The sequence below is a fragment of the Stegostoma tigrinum genome, chromosome 22 (genome assembly GCF_030684315.1).
Source record: "Stegostoma tigrinum isolate sSteTig4 chromosome 22, sSteTig4.hap1, whole genome shotgun sequence".
NCBI lineage: Eukaryota > Metazoa > Chordata > Chondrichthyes > Orectolobiformes > Stegostomatidae > Stegostoma > Stegostoma tigrinum.
This window is the reverse complement of record NC_081375.1, coordinates 28570788-28587854: the sequence shown is the minus strand read 5'-3', so window position 1 is coordinate 28587854 and position 17067 is coordinate 28570788. Positions and strand designations below refer to the sequence as shown.

General features: G+C 39.7%; 1 protein-coding gene across 22 annotated transcripts in view; it reads left to right on the top strand.

The window, feature by feature from the left end:
* The window catches only part of rbfox3a (RNA binding fox-1 homolog 3a), a 509932-nt gene that overhangs the window by 67476 nt on the left and 425389 nt on the right, over positions 1-17067 (top strand). Inside the window, exon 2 of one of the 22 annotated variants that reach the window (XM_059653728.1) lies at positions 395-529. The exons of the other annotated variants lie outside the window; for them this stretch is intronic. The gene's annotated coding sequence lies outside the window, so the exon portion shown is untranslated. The remainder of the gene's footprint in view (positions 1-394; positions 530-17067) is intronic. 22 annotated transcript variants of the gene reach the window in all.

Genomic DNA, 17067 nt, shown 5'->3' with positions numbered 1-17067 from the left:
ACAACTGAGTTTGGGCAGAAATTCAAGGTGAATGAGGGAAGAAACGGTTTTCAAAATGGGTATTATTTGCATTAGAATTGCAAATTGCACTCAAAGTGGAAATTCTACCCTTACAACACAAATAATTACCAAATTGAACATAAAAGACCACTAAAGAAATATTAGAATGGGAATATAGTTTGACGTTTTTGGAAAAGCCCTTCATAAATGGCTGCAGTGCAATTTAGTTCAATTATTTGGTTAATTAATATGAAAGGGTCACAGAAGGGCCTTGTGTGTGGAAGGAGCTGTAAGACTGAGAAGATAACAAACTGTATGCATAGAAAGGGGTCATGGTTTCTGTTTCACCAATTGGCTTGAATTCAAATTGATATTAGTGAATGGTTGCTTACAGGTGAAGCGTAGACAATAAGAGTATGAGTATCCATTGACTAACACCAGCAGCTGCCAGTCAATCAGAGGCCAGTAACTCTCAGTCCCATAGGCTGATGGTCAAGGCTTACTCCTTACGAGATCCATCAACACTAAGGTAAGACCTTTTTAATCTTATCGCAGCGTACAGATTGTAGGGAGAGGGAGGTGTCCATGGGTTTGGACGGTAGGGCAGCAGCAGTGTGGCTTTAAAAGGTCACATGCCCCCAACCTCCAATCTGTGCCTGTGATTATTCTCGGATTGTGGGGCAGTTGGAAGGTTCCGCCTCAACGTGGCAGACAAATTGCTCCAGTTTCCCAGTGAGAAAGCTAGTTACTTTTTTCATTAATTGGGAAGGTAAGTAATCAGGGAAGTGACCAAGGGTCTTAACTAACTTAGTCCTAATGAAATGCATGCTTCTTCGCTTCCAAAACTTTATTGCTGAGGTGACAAGAAAGAGATAAATATTCTGCCAAACGAACCTGCTCCTTGATGCACTCTTGCCGCTTCTACAGCAGGGAAATTACCATTGTGAGCTCTTTTCAGACAGCAGATAGTGTATGGATTTACCGTGGAGATGAGTAACTGAAAGCAAGAGCAAAGTGTTGGTATATGACTTTATAGTGATGTTTTGTGCAGTTGAACCTTACAATCAATGCAAAATGAAGTTGATATGTGAACACGGATTATGTCTTTGCCAAGAAAAAAAAACACTGTGACCTTGACACTGTCACTTCCAACTAGAAGCAAGATGAGCTGCAGTGTGCTCAGAGCTAGGGTCTGAATAGTTAGAAGCTGAGAACATTTTAGAAATTGGATTCAAATTATGAAAAATAATGATCAGATGATGTGTTAAATGCATACGAGGCACTATTAGGTATTAATACATTTGGAAAAGAAGCTGGATATTCTGTGGAAGAATATTGTAATATAATTAACAAGATTCAAAGCTTCTGATCAGAGATGCTTGTTTTTACACTTTTAAACTGCATTAATATGTCACACAGGGATAGACTACTGGTATTAACCGGAATTAAAGTTTCATAAAGAAATAAACTTTTGTAACTCATCAAAAGATTGAAAAAATGATTGTTGGGAAAATGTTAATTCCCTACAGCCATAATGGCCCAAAGAATGGAGGACTCAATGTCAGTGGAAATGCAAAGCTGCCCAGATACAAGCAGTAAGCATCAATATGAAGGACAATCAGAACTGCAAGGAGTCACGACAGAGATTCTTCTGAATGGTAACAGACATTAGGAATTGGGGAAATATAACAATGTGAATCCCAAGGATATGGTCAACAGATGTTTTGGATGTGACTTAAAAAAAAACAAGTGTTCCTGGCACACCCTTCTTCACTCTTCATTCTCTCAGGCTTGATCTCCTCACTTGATGTCAGTGATAGAGTGGAGTGCATGGCAAATAGTGGCTGAATACAATTTTTCTGCTACTGATAGCCTACACCCCTGATGGATACCCAGTCTAGAGTTTCCAGGTCTGGTTGAAAACTATCCTATTAAACACTTTGGTCACTTCACAGCATGATAGAAGATATCCTCAAAGTGCAGACCAGACCTCATCTCCAAAGAACTGTGCAGTGGCCACTCTTACCAACAAGTGTATCTGCAAAGGCAGATGGATGAGCATGAGGTCAAGTATATTGGTCTGACTTATTGACTCCAAACCACCTGCTGTTGACCAAGTTGAACAGTTTTGGTGTTTAGTTGAATGTTGATGGTCTATTTCACAACAATTTAACAGTGGTGCGACACATATCAAACATTTCTGACAAAGCACTGTCATGAAGACAACTCTGAAGGATAGATCTATCATATATTGCATGAGGACCATCAACATAGAAAGTGGGACATAACACCAGCGCTTCACCAGAGGCTCACTGATGATCTTACCTAGAATGGTGACGAAACGTCTGAAAACAAACCTTCCAGCTCAGCGAGCAAACTTACATCCAGAACCTCAACCTGAGCTACAAATCTTCTCAAAACTCGCTACCATCAACATGTGTTGGAATCGTTCAGACAAGTGTTGTCATCAGAAACGTGTATTCTACTGTTCTATGACCCAAGGAAGGGATGTGATGGAATAATATTAATATCATGGGGCTAATATTCTAGAACCCCATACGTTTCTAGACCCAGTGCCTGCTATAGCATGTTGAAGGTGAAGACTATAATGAAATGTGATACTGTTGAGGAAGTCTTCAGAACAAATAAACTTAAACAGATTAACTTCAAAGTCATAAAAAATGCATACTAGCATTTCCAGCAATGGGTGACCCAGAAGATACAAAGCTAGTCTGTTTAGTCACCCCCCACCCCCGCAACACGCACACACAAAGGGGCAACGGATGTGTCTGGGATGTAAAAGGGCATAGTTAGTAAATTCTACCTAGGTCTTGATTTCCGTTTCACTGACTGGCTTGGATCTGAGTTGACACACACACTGCTGAATATTTCCAGCTTTTTTGGTTTTAATCTCTGATATCTAGCACTAGGATAGCTTTGTTCTTAGTTTTGATAAAATAGAATAGTTTCAGTGGATCTCTTTGTGGAGGCATGTTGGCAATATGGGAGCCATGATGTGGAGATGCCAGTGTGGTACTGAGATGGACAAATTTATTTAAAATCACAAGCTTTCAGAGTGCTTCTCCTTTGTCAGGTTCGTGCTCCAAAAGCTTGTGATTTTAAATAAACCTGTTGATCTATAATCTGGTGTCTTATGACTTCTGGCAATAACCTGGTGTCTTATGACTTCTGGCAATATAGGGAACATAGAACCCCATTTGAAAATATTCTCATTCATGTCACAAACTGGCAAGGCATCACTTGAGTAATTCTCTGGTAACTTGTCAACTTTGGAGAGGTTCTGTACAAGGCAGCACCTTGCAGCCATGCCTCCTGTTCTCAGTGTTTCATGAAAATGAATGTCGAGACATATGCGCTGGATATTTTGAGACCAAAATTGCATGAATGACCTGCTTTGGTTGAGGTCTCACCTCATTTGCATTGTGGATGGCCTGCACCCTCCCAGCAGCCAACCAACTGGACAGCCTGATTAGCTCAAGCCCATTTTGAAAAGGCAGCTTTGGTTTCAAATCGGGATTTGTAGTGCGATGCTAACCAAACTCCTGCCAAGTGAATGCTGCAGTAATGTAATGCACAAAGCAGAATGTAACTGTCTCAGATTTGAGTAGTAAATAATGCAAAAATGAAACCTAGATTAAATATAGAACATTATTCTATCAGATATGGAGGTGCTTGGAATGAGTGACAGGGTATGCTGCTTTTATGAAAATGGGTTTTAGGTCAGATGCCACATAACGTGGATTATGTCTTTTTAAAACAGTAAATTCTAATTATTATAAAACCAGCTCTGTTGGCCCAAAGTTTAACTGTTTGATGAGGGAGGGAGCTAAGTAATTTGCAAAATGTTTGCTTTGAAAACACCCGTTCAGAAGCACCCGACTTTAAGTAATTATCCTCTCTTGGCTCTTCATTTTCAGATTATTTTGCTTCAGTAATATATTCTATGTCTGCTGTATAATATTTCTGCATGATCACGCAGTTTCTAATATATTAATGGAGGGATAAAATGAACAAATGGAATTGGTTCTGCATGCCCTGAGTTTATATCCATAGATGTAAGTATAGATATTTTAAATTTCATCACAGTGTCACATACATTTTACTGGATAAGTATTATATATCTGTAGTCTTTCCAAGAATTTTATTGATCTCAATGCACGTTTAATATAATAACCACCATTTGAAAAATCTTTTTACTGCCATTCATTATGAAGTTATTTAAGTTTTTGGAGCAAAGATCAGATCAGGAAAATGCTTCTCGTTCATTGGCACTTTCTACTTCTTGTCTCTGGGATCTTGCCAGTGAGAAAAAATAATAGTCTGCAAGGTTAAACAGACAGAGAACAAAGAACAGTACAGCACATGAACAGGCCCTTTGACCCACTAAGCCTGCGCTGACATGCAATGCCTTTCTAAACTAAAAGCCCCTTGCCTTTATGTACCCATGTCCCTCTATTTCCTATCTATTCATGTATCTGTCCAGATGCTTCTTAAATATCTGCATCTATCACATCCTCTAAAGCGCATTCCGGGCATTTAACACTTCTGTGTGAAAAACTTGCCTCTCACATCTCATCTTTTCCACTTGTGTTGCTACTTTCAGGGAACTGTGGACCTGTATGCCTAGATCACTCTGTATGTTAATGCTTTCAAGGTTTCTGCCATTTACTATTTACTTCCTTCCTGCATCAGATCTTTCAAAAATGTATCACTTCCATTTGTCTGGATTAAACTCCATCTGCTATTTTTCCAACCAAATCCCCAGCCTATCCATATTCTGCTGTATCCTCTGGCAATCCTCATCACTATCCACAGCTCCCCAAATAATTGTGGTGTCAACAAACGTACTAATCAGGCCATCTACATTCTCCTACAAATTATGTGTAGAAGGGTCCCAGCACTGACTCCTGCAGAACACCACTGGTCACGGACCTCAAGTCAGAAAAACACCCTTCCACTGCTATCTGTCTTCTCTGACTAAGCTAGTTCTGTATCCATCTTACCAGCTAATTGTGGATCCCATGTGACTAAACCTTTACATCAGCCTGCCATGAGGGACCTTGTCAAAAGCTGTGCTAAAGTCCATATAGACTACATCCATTGCCCTGCCCTCAACAATCATCTTTGTCAATTCCTCAAAAAACTCAATCACGTTTGTGAGACAAGTTTGTGCCCTGCACAAAGTCATGCTGCCTATTACTAATAGGTCCCTTTTTATCCAAATGTGAACAAATGCTAGCCCAAAGAATCTTTCCAATAACTTCCCTACCACTGACATAAGGCTTACTGGCTTATGTCACCCTTCTTAAACAAGGGAACAATACTAGTTATTCTCCAGTCCTCTGGGATTTCCACTGTGACTAAAGAGGATACAAAGATTTTGTACTAGGCCCCAGCAATTACCTTCCTCACCTCCCTCAGTATTCTGGAAGAGATCCCATTAGATTCTGGGGACTTGTCTATCTTAATGCTTTTCTAAACACCCAATACCACCAGCTTTTTTGTTTACCCCAATATTCCCTGGAATACCAACATACCCCTCCAAGACTCAGCATCCATCATGTCAGTCTACTTGTGAATGCCGAAGCAAAGTATTTGTTGAGGACCTTACCCACTTCCTCTGGGCCCACGCATAAATTCCCTGCTTTGTCCTGGAGTGGACCTACCCTTTCTGTAGCTATGCTCTTATTCCTTATATATGTATAAAACGCCTTTGGATTTTCCTTAATCCAGCATGGTAAGGACATTTCCTGGCCCTGTTTAGTCCTCCTAACTCCCTGTCTAAGTTCTTTCCTGCTTTCCTTATATTCTTTGAGGGCTCTGTCTGCCTTCAAAGCACACAATTCCTTCATTGTTGAAGTTGATTTTTACTTGCACTGATATCAGAAAATCTGTCTTTAGAACTGCTTGTTTTGAAGAAAAATTAACAAGTCAACTTCCTAAATTTTAAAGGAAATCGATGTTACTAAACTTCAGAACATTTTGCTCCAGGTTGGCACAGATAAACCTGCAGCAGTGTATCAAAAACTGGCATCTAGGTTCATAGTAGAAAGTGCTGATTCATTTAGTTCTAATTGGCACCAACAAATTAGCTTTAGACTGAAGATGTTAATAGGATGACACAGGGGATTCTTTCTTTTAGAGTTTGGCTACTTCATTCCTGTGCCTTGAAATATTTATAGAAAGTTTCTAAGTGACCCTATGTGGGGTCAAGAGGCATTACCCCGTCCAGAAGACTCCCAAGGCCTCGGCCAACTCCAGTGATTGATTTTGTTGCTTCACCTTCAGCTTTGTTAGCAACAGAGTTCACTATCTGATTAGAGTTTAAGGGATTGGGGTCAATTTTCTGCCATTTCCTTCCTCTCTATTTAGCTAATTTAACTGTGCAATAGTTACAAATTTAATTTTATTATGGCACGCTGCTTTTCAGCAGAATTGAATTAATAAAATCTAATTTCTACAGAAGTGCTGAATATGTAATCATCTGGAGATTGTCCATTAGACTAGATGCCGTTCATTGCAATGGCACGTGATAGTATTGGCAAGTCGCATTAACCTTCTGATTGCAAATTAAACAATATCTTTAGGCTGTACAAAATGAAGAAAATTTCATCTTTTCCACTGTAATGATACATTTATTTTCATCAGCACCACAACACTCAGTGGGAACTGTGTAAGATTTCTCAAATAATATCCAAGTGTGATATACTCTCTAAAATATTTACCGATACCCAAACAGCTGATTTTTAATGAAAAAAACTGCATCTCTAACCTTTCACTTTGCAATGAGAAATCAAGATGAAGTGACTTTTTGGTGTAAATGTTAATTTTCTAATTCAAGGTTTGAAGCCTCACAAAATAAAGTATTCCTTTGAAGAAACCATCTTATTGATACTAAATAAAACTGTTAAGCCAGTCACAGAGAACAAGTATTCTTCTCTTTAAGGAATTGTTTCACTTTGACTGCACTCCTTCCTGAGATCATTAATAATTTCCATTTTGAGAATTACTGAGCATCTACCCATATGCAGAACGCCAAGCACTAAAACAGCATATCACGACTTTTCACTCAATTGAAACAGACCTGTTCTCTCTCAGTGTCTTGAAATAATGCATTTCAATGAAAAGGAATGCAACATCGCTGCAGAATATATTCAGTCATACTTTGGATAAGCTGATGCATTGACTAAGGTCAAGGATTTCAGTTGAGGCATTGCAGGTTCCAATAAGTTAACAATCAAACTGAAATTGTTTGGTCTCCAATGGCTTCATGAATTACTATTCTGAGTTGTACAAAACCAAAAAGATCAATGGGGGCTGGGTTTTGTCCCTGATATGAGAAGCTAGCTGACATTAGATGAGATGGACAGTTATTTTTAATAACTCAAACATAGTGAAGAGGTAATAAATATGTCAGGTACTCCTCCTCTGTTTGCTTTTCAACGGCCCTGTTAAACAGAATTGTATGTAATTTTGGGTTTAATGCCATTCCAACTTCCAGCTTTAATGAGCTTTCACCAGCATGGCCCTTACAAAATCAAATCTCATTCTTATTTTGCCAGCTGCCATTTCAGTCCAGACCTTCAACTGATGCAAGGAAACAGGAAAGACTCTTGTTACTCCATGCTACCTGGGTGGTATGATTTATATAAAATCTCTAAACTCTCTTTCATCAAAATACCCCTGGCTATTATCGCCTCCTGCTGAAAATAAAGGATAGAACATAGAACAGTACACCACAGGAACAGGCCCCTCAGCCCTCTGTGCTGACCATGATGCCATTCTAAACTAATCCCATCTGCCTACCTTCCTATCCCTCTAATCCCTGTCTGTTCATGTAGCTGTCTAAATGCCACTTAAATGTTGCTATTGTATCTACTTCTAATGCTTCCCCTGGCAGCACATTCGAGGCACCCACCCTCCTCTATTCATGAAAAACCTCACAAATCTCCTTTAAACTCGCCTGTCTCATGTTAAACTTCTGTCACCAAGTATTTGACTTTGGCACACTGGGAAAAAGACTCTAACTATCCACCTATCCGTGCTTGTCATAATTTTATATACTTCTATCAGGTTGGCCCTCAGCCTCTGACACTTTAGTGAAAAGCAATTCAAGTTTGTCCAACCTCTCTTAAAGCAAATGCGCTCCTGTTAATTAATAATGTTCCACTTCATCATCATTGAAAAAACACTATTTGTTTGTGGTCACTTTTTATCAAAATAACAATAGCCGATCAATTAATTTGAACAACCGTTTATGTAAAGGATTACATAAGTGTTAAACTTAATTAAATTGAATCATCCATAATGATAATTTGTTTTTCTTAGACTTTCTTAACATAGCTAAGGGAGTGCTTCAATCTTCCTTTCCTCAGCACCAGCTTTCTGGAAAAGATGAATCCAATTGCCATTATATTGGATACTTGATTTAGCCTGTTAAATAGAAACATTTGTCTATTCTTTATTCAGCCCCACATTTAAATTTCTTTACTGGTTTAAATGCATGATGTTAATCCCTGCTGATTGTTTCAGCTTGGACATTTCAACAATTGGTAAGAGGAAGGTTACAAATTCTCTGGTAAACTCAATTAGCTGGAACCCTTGAAATGTGTTCTTTAATTGTTGTTAAGGTACAGTAAATTCATTTGGGTCATATTAAATCATGAATCAGCAACACAAAATCATGAGGCAAGAGTGGAGTGAATTTTTGTGCTCCCTGTGTAAACTTAAAACTTGCAGTTTATGAAAACAATCCTTGTCATGGAGCATAGGGGACATTTATTTCCTCCAGTGTTGCTAATTACATCAATGTAGAATAAACAGTCAGCTCATAACCAGTTTAGATTCCCAGCTATTCAAATGAGCAATGACTAAATAATCTCAACAGCAGATGTTATTTCAAATTCTGCTTAATGATTGAAAGCTACAGTACACCCCAATTGTCCTTAAGCTAATATTTCTACGTATATACATGGAGGACATATGAGAAAAACTATGCATTTGGTAGCCTCTTTGAATGGAACAACTGTCTGAAATAACAGTATTCCTCCATTATTTGCTGCATTCTCATTCCCAATCTCATTTTGCTGCAACTGGTGGCTGTGCTTTCAGCTGCCTGGGCCCGAAGTCTGACAATTCACTATTGAACATGCTTGAATTACCACTTTCTCTCTTTTCCTTTAATTCGCTTCCTAAAATCAACGAGTTCTGACCAAGCTCTTTGGTCTGTCCTCCCTATATCTCTTTATGTCCTTCAATGTCAACTTTTGTCTGATAACACTGTAGAGAAGTGCCATGGGATGCTGTTATCACATTAAGCGCACCATTTTAATCAAAATTGTTGTTCTTATTCAAAGTTATTCAACTTGTGTGGTGGAGATTTTAATGCTTGCCATTTTCCGTAATGCCTCATGAAGTTGTCTCATGTTGTACATTATACTAAGTTTTGGCCACAAAAAGTGCAACTCTTCTCGTGTCCACCCTTCTTGAATGATTGTGCATGAGAGAAAAACTAGCTGAATTAGTATTAAATTGTCATTGGTTTAGTAATCAAGAAGACGACTTGGGGAACCTGGGTTCAGATTCCACAACAACAGTAGTTGGATCTTGAATTCATAGTCTCAGTGGTTAACACTGCAGCCTCACAGCACCACGGACCCAGGTTCGATTCCAGCCTCAGGCAACTGTCTGTGTGGAGTTTGCACATTCTCCCCATGTCTGTGTGGGTTTCCTCCAGGTGCTTTGGTTTCCTCCGATAGTACAAAGATGAGCAGACTAGGCAGATTGGCCATGTTAAATTGCCCATAGTGTCCAGGGATGTGTAGATGAGGTGGGTTATAGGGGGATGGGTCTGGGAGGGATGCTGTGAGGGTCGATGTGGACTTGTTGAACAGTGAGAAAAGATGTTGCAAAGAGAATAGTCTCTCAGGAAATCAGATGGAAGAGGAAATATTGTTCTTTCATTTCATGGGTGAAAATGGCAGAAGCTGATTTAACAACTGCAGAGGATGAAGTTTCAGCATCATAGGACTGCAGAGATTATGAAAGGGTAATATAGCATATCGGAAAATTGAACATAAATATGGTAAAGGGAAAACATAGCAGCAAAAAAATGTGGTAAATTCAGGCAAAGAGTGCAGAAGGTTAAATTAGCATTCAGATTCGGTTGACATGGAGAAACTGGCAAAATAGGAGACCTGACTGCTTGTTATATTGTGATAAAATAAAAAAATCCCCCTTCCAGAAATGCGGCAACAGTAACGGAGTTCATCCTGGATCTTTGGCACCTATTTGAGGCTCCATGGGCTCCCAGTCAAGAAGCTGTTGAGGCAAAATATAGCACCCATCTGAGATCAGTTTTCTCAACTCTGGCAGTGTGAATCCACCTTTGTCAGCAGAACTCAATTACTTGAAAAGTTCATTGAACCATCATGCCGTGAAGGATTTTACTTTGATATTGTATTCACCAGTTACATAGTGAGGTTTATTTCAACAGCACAAAAATTGCTTTAAAGCAAATATTATCGCAATCAGAATTGAATAATTGAGTGACTGTTGAAGCATTTTCATTGAGAAGAACAAATATAGACTTTTCATTCTTCCTGTGAATCTGGAAAATTTAACTTGGCCAAGTGAAAGTTGAGATGTAAGTGCTGTATGGTTAAGCTGTCAACAGAAGACGTTTGTTTGTGACAGCTCGTCTTTCATTCTAATTATTCTTGATTTCTGGTTTTAAATCAAGTTTCCAAGCATTTTCTTCTTTACTGGCACATCAAGGGAACTCAGAGAGCTGAGTAACTGAGATTGTCTTCACACAAAGGAAAATGTTGCTTTTCCTGAAGTTTTATTGAATTTGTCAAATAACCAGTTAAGCCATTATCCCAATTTTGGTGGTAAATGAATCGACCTTCAGATAAATGTGACATTTGAGGTAAGCATCACAGACTTAGGAAGGACAAGACCTGTCAACTAATACTTTGTAATAAAATCAAAATACCGTGGATGCTGGAAGTTTGAAATAAGTACAAGAGTACTGGAGGAACTCAGCAGGACTGGCAGCATCTTTGGAGAGACAAACACTTGAGGCTTGAATCTGATCTAAATCTGCTGCATGAAATGAAAGGGCTGGAAAATGGTAGTTAACAGAGGGGAAGTAGGAGTGAAACAGATTGTGAGGATGCCCAGAGCAAAATACAGTAAATTGTGAATGGTCATTAAGGAATAATGTAAAATGGGTATAAATGCTAGTTGTGAAAATGGAAAACGAGATCCAGCTTGCTGAGCACGGGGTTAACAAGATACAAAAAAGACATGGCTGGGTGCGTTTGCTGTTTAATACTCAAGTTAGAAGACAGAGGTTATGCCAAATGGGTGTTTGTGGTGGCAGTGGGAGAACATTTTAATGATATTAATCAGCATGCCATATGACTTAAGTTTGTTATGGAAAAAGAGAAAGATGGTCAGCAAAAAAAACGTTTTGGATTCAGGGAAGGCAGATATTATTAAAATAAAACAAGATCAAGCCAAAGAAACTGGAGAACAGCTACTTCTGGGGGCATCTATAGCAGAATAGTGAGGGGAATGTTCAAAATGAAATGGGTGAGAGTACAGAACTCTCGGGTTCTTTAGTGCTGAAATGTTGGAGCAACAAGCCCACAGAACCCAAGATGTCTTGGAATATTCAGTACTTGATAAAAAGGAAAGTGATACTTGTAACAAGTACAAAGGAAGCAAATCAGTGGAAGCCCCAGTTGAGTGTGTAAAGTGCAGGGGGATCTCTAGAAAGCAATAAGGAGAGCAAAGAGGGGACACAAAAATGCACTGGAAGAATCTTAAGATTTTCTGTCAGTACATCAAGAGGAAGAGAATAACCAGGGAAAGAGAAGGCCCAAAAACACAAGTTGCTGGAAAAGAGCAGCAGGTCTGGCAGCATCATTTCGGACCCGAAATGTTAACTCTGATTTTTGCTTCGTAGATGCTGCCAGACCTGCTGAGCTTTTCCAGCAACTTCTGTTTTTGTTCCCAATTTACAGCATCCACAGTTCTTTTGTTCTTAAAGAGTAGGCCCATTTCAACATGAAAATTCTCATCGTTGTTTCTGTTTCAATGGCCTTACCTCTCTGTATCTCTGTAACCTTCTCCAACAATCCAACCCTCTAAGACGTGTGCACTCATCTAACTCTGCTCACATGAGAATCACTGGTTTTCATTGCTCCATCATTGGTGGCTATGTGGTAATTTGCCTAATTCCTAAACTTTGGAATATTTTCCATAAATCTTGTTGACTTACCACGTCTCAGCTCCACCACTCGTTCTTCATTTAAGATGCTGCTAAAACCTAACTGTTTGATCAAACTGTTGGCCATCTGTCCTAATATTGCCGAATGGCTCAGTGTTTAATTTCACTTTTTAATGCCTCCATGAAATGTCTAAGGGTGTTTCTTCATATTAAAGATGCAATGCAAGTACAAAGAGCTGCATCTGTGAGGTGGGAGCATACCCAGCTTGTTCCAAACTGCTGGTAAATAAGTTTCCCAGCTCTCTTCATAAAGAGGTTCATGTGACTAATGACTACTTACGTCAGACATCAGACAATGACTGCTGTACCCCATAAGGAGCCCTTGAGAAGAGGTGATAGGGTTAAAGTTAATGGAAGAAAAGGAAGCAAATGTGAATGTTGTACAGGCATGATCAATAACTCAAGAAGCATGTGATTTATTAACAAAAATTAGGGTACCGACTCCAGGATATTTTACCTGTGGCATCCTCTGACCTCCCATCTCCTGTTCACAGCAACATTATCAGGAAATCAGAACAGTGCTGTAACCTTTTATCTCTTTGCTCCCATGATTCTGCGTAGCCGTGGGGCACTCATATAGAATGGTGTCAATAACAATTCATGTGAACAGTTTTGGCCTATTTGGAGCCAGTGAGAATTACAATCTAAGATCATTTCTCAGCACTTTTCTCTCAATCTATTTACAGTTTTTTTTTCCTGCTGGACGGTAAAGTCACTTACTTATAATACATACTAAAGCTCCTGTAATCAGCCCATTCCCTGAACAGTCCAGAGTGGTTTCATGAGACCTCATTATTCAGGCTTTGGAGGAGATACTGGAGCTGAAGTTAGAGAGAGGTCAAATGCAATGATTCTGTGTGATGAGGTTTTGTTCTCACCAATATGTCTGATAACAAAAATGGCATGTACTTGCTGAAACAATTGGTACTTATATTACTTTTACCTCATAAAAGCTTTTGATCTTGCAGGCACCACATGCTGTCTCCAACAGCAATCACTTAGATTTTTGTTATCAAGCACATCCAGTACAGAATATGAAGAATGTACATGTCTCTCAGCAGTGACAACAATATAAAAATGTCCTGCTCTAAATTATTACAATTAAGTCATGCGCTATGTCTTTTGCCTCCTGTAGAAAGAAAGCATCTGCTTCTCCAGTGCCTCAAAAGGACTACAGCTTAGCAATTACAACAGAAGTCAATGGCATTGATGACAGTGATGAGTTTACGATAGATTTCATTTATAGAAAGCTCTGGTAATTCAATTGTGAATTATAGAGTTTAGCATTGTGAATGAAAACTGTAATAAGGGCATTCTCACTGGGCATCCGAAATAATTTCCACAGGTAACGAACTACTCAACTAAATGCTAATTTTATTTTTCTGTATCCAATACCAAAACCTGGAGGCGTTCCAATTTCATTTTGCTTTATGTCAGTAATTGGAAGCCATTCTTTTTCACCTCTGTTGGAGAGCAGTGGAGGCTGGGCCTTTGAATATGTTCAAGGTTGGATTCAATGGATTTTTGATTGACACGTTCTGTTGAGGATTATGTGGGACAGGCGGGAAGGTGGAGTTAAGGGCATAAACATGTCGTCCATTTCTAATGAATGGTAGTGCAGGCCACAGAGCCTACACTACCTCCTATTACAATCTCCCGCCAAAACTTGCATGCCTTTGCCCCAGACTCTCATCATCCTCCTCTGGCTGAAACTGATGATCCACTAACTTGGAGGTTTTTGTTTTAATTGTTCTTGAGGTGTAAATGTGGTTGGTGGGGCCAGTTTTAACTGCTCAATCCTAAATCCCCTTCAGAAGTTAGCAGTGCGATGCCTTCCTGAATTGCTGTGGTCCTTATGATACAGTTGTATCTATAGTGTTGATTGGAAGGGAGTTCCATGTTTTTGAATGCTGCTCAGCTGGCTACAGTCCTGTCTTTGGTCAAAAATATCATCCTCAAGTTAAAAAAAAATTCTTATGATCTCTAAAATGAGATTAATGGATAGAGTCAGTGTGAACAAACTGTCTAATTTAAAAAGAATTCGAGGACTTAAGTGCAAAGAGACTTGGGAGTTCTATACCAGGATTCTGTCAAGGTAAACTTGCAGGTAGAGTCAGTAGTCAAGAAGGCAAATGCAATGTTTGCATTTATTTTGAGAGGACTTGAAAATAAAAGCAGAGATGGACTACTGAGGCTTTGTAAGGCTCTAGACAGGGAACATTTGGAGTATTGTGCACAGTTTTGGGCCCCATTTCTCAGGAAGGGTGCACTGGCCTTGGAGAAGATTCAGAGGAGGTTCACAATAATGGTCCCAGGACTGGAAAGCTGAACATATGAGGAACATTTGAGGACTCTGGGACTATACTCATTGGAGTTTAGAAGGATGAGGCTGTATCTAATTGAAACTTTCAGAATACTGAATGACCTGGACAAAATGGATGTTGAGAAGATGCTTCCAATGGTAGGAGAGTCCAGGACCTGAGGGCACAGCCTTAGAGTAAAGGGAAAACCTTTTAGAACGGAGATAAGGAAAAAATTCTTCAGCCAGAGAGTGGTGAATCTTTGGAATTCACTGCCACAGAATGCTGTGGAGGCCAAGTCATTGAGTAAATTTAAAACTAAGATAGGTAGGTTCTTGATTATCAAGGGGATCAAGGGTTATGGGGAGAAAGCGGGCGAATGGGGTTGAGGAACTTATCAGTCATGATTGAATGGCAGAGCAGCCTTGATGAGCCGAATGGCCTAATTTCTGCTCGTATGTCTTATGGCCTTATATACATGGGGAGAAATCTTGAGTGAGAGAAGTGGTGAGTAGAATATCCTCCCCTTGCCTCAATAAGTAGTCAATGTGCAGGATCGATTCTCTGTCCAAACAATTAATTCGAAACTCAATCATATTGAGGCAGTGGTTATAAAAGTAATGTTACTTGTCTAGTAATCCAGAACCCCAGGCTAATGCTTTAATTTGAACATCGATTTGAAATCCCAATCTAGCAGATGGTGAAATTTGAATTGAATAAAAGAAAATTGGAATTAAAACCTATCCTAACAGTGACTGTCGATTATCTTAAATACCCATTTGGTTCATGAATGTTCTTTGAGGAAGGAAACTTGCCATGCTTACTTGCTGTGGCTACATGTCAATCTTGATTCACTGCAATGAGGCTAGCTCTGGCCGCTGGCTAATAAGTAATAGGCAATAAATGCTGCCCTGGCCAGTGATGCCCACATTGCAAGATCAAATAAAAACAATGCAACTGAAAGCTATATCCATGTCATGATCCCCTCAAAATTTAGTCTCTCTCATGAGTGTCTGCAATTATTTCCTCCTTGATCCATATATAAACTCCAGCTTGTCCAAACTGTGTGACTTCTCCCACTGTTAAGTCTTGCACAACAATCATGCTGATAATTATCACCTTAACTGGCTGTCTCTGTCCCAGAACATAGAACATAGAACATTACAGCACAGGACAAGCCCTTCTGCCCTCGATGTTGTGCCGAACTGTCATACTGATCTCAAGCCCATCTAACCTACACTATTCCATGTATGTCCATATGTTTATCCAATGACGACTTAAATGTACCTAAAGTTGGTGAACCTCCTACCATTGCAGGCAAAGCGTTCCATTCCCTTACTACTCTCTGAGTAAAGAAACTACCTCTGACATCTGTCCTATATCTTTCACCCCTCAATTTAAAGCTATGCCCCTTAGTGCTCACCGTCACCATCCTAGGAAAAAGGCTCTCCCTATCCACCCTATCTAACCCTCTGATTATTTTATATGTTTCAATTAAGTCACCTCTCAACCTTCTTCTCTCTAATGAAAACAGCCTCAAGTCCCTCAGCCTTTCCTCGTAAAACCTTCCCTCCATACGAGGCAACATCCTAGTAAATCTCCTCTGCACCCTTTCCAAAGTTTTCACATCCTTATAATGCGGTGACCAGAGCTGTACACAATACTCCAAGTGCGGCCGCACCAGAGTTTTGTACAGCTTCACCATAACCTCTTGGTTCTGGAACTCGATCTCTCTATTAATAAAAGCTAAAACACTGTATGCCTTCTTAACAGCCCTGTCAACCTGGGTGGCAACTTTCAAGGATCTGTGTACATGGACACCGAGCTCTCTCTGCTCATCTACACTACTAAGAATCTTAGCATTAGCCCAGTACTTTGCCTTCTGGTTACTCCTACCAAAGTGCATCACCTCACACTTATCTGCATTAAACTCCATTTGCCACCTCTCAGCCTAGCTCTGCAGCTTATCTATGTCTCTCTGCAACCTACAGCATCTTTCGTCACTATCCACAACTCCACCGACCTTGGTGTCGTCTGCAAATTTATTAACTCATCCTTCTATGCCCTCATCCAGGTCATTTATGAAAATAACAAACAGCAGTGGATCCAACACCGACCCTTGCGGTACACCACGAGTAACTGCTCTCCAGGATGAACATTTCCCATCAACTACCACCCTCTGTCTTCTTTCAGCAAGCCAATTTCTGATCCAAACTGCTGTATCTCCCACAATTCTATTCCTCCGCATTTTGTACAATAGCCTACTGAGGGGAACCTTATCGAATGCCTTGCTGAAATCCATATACACCACATCAACCGGTTTACTCTCATCTACCTGTTTGATCACCTTCTCAAAGAACTCAATAAGGTTTGTGAGGCACGACCTACCCTACGCAAAACTGTGCTGACTATCCCTAATCAATTTATTCTTTTCTAGATGATTATAAA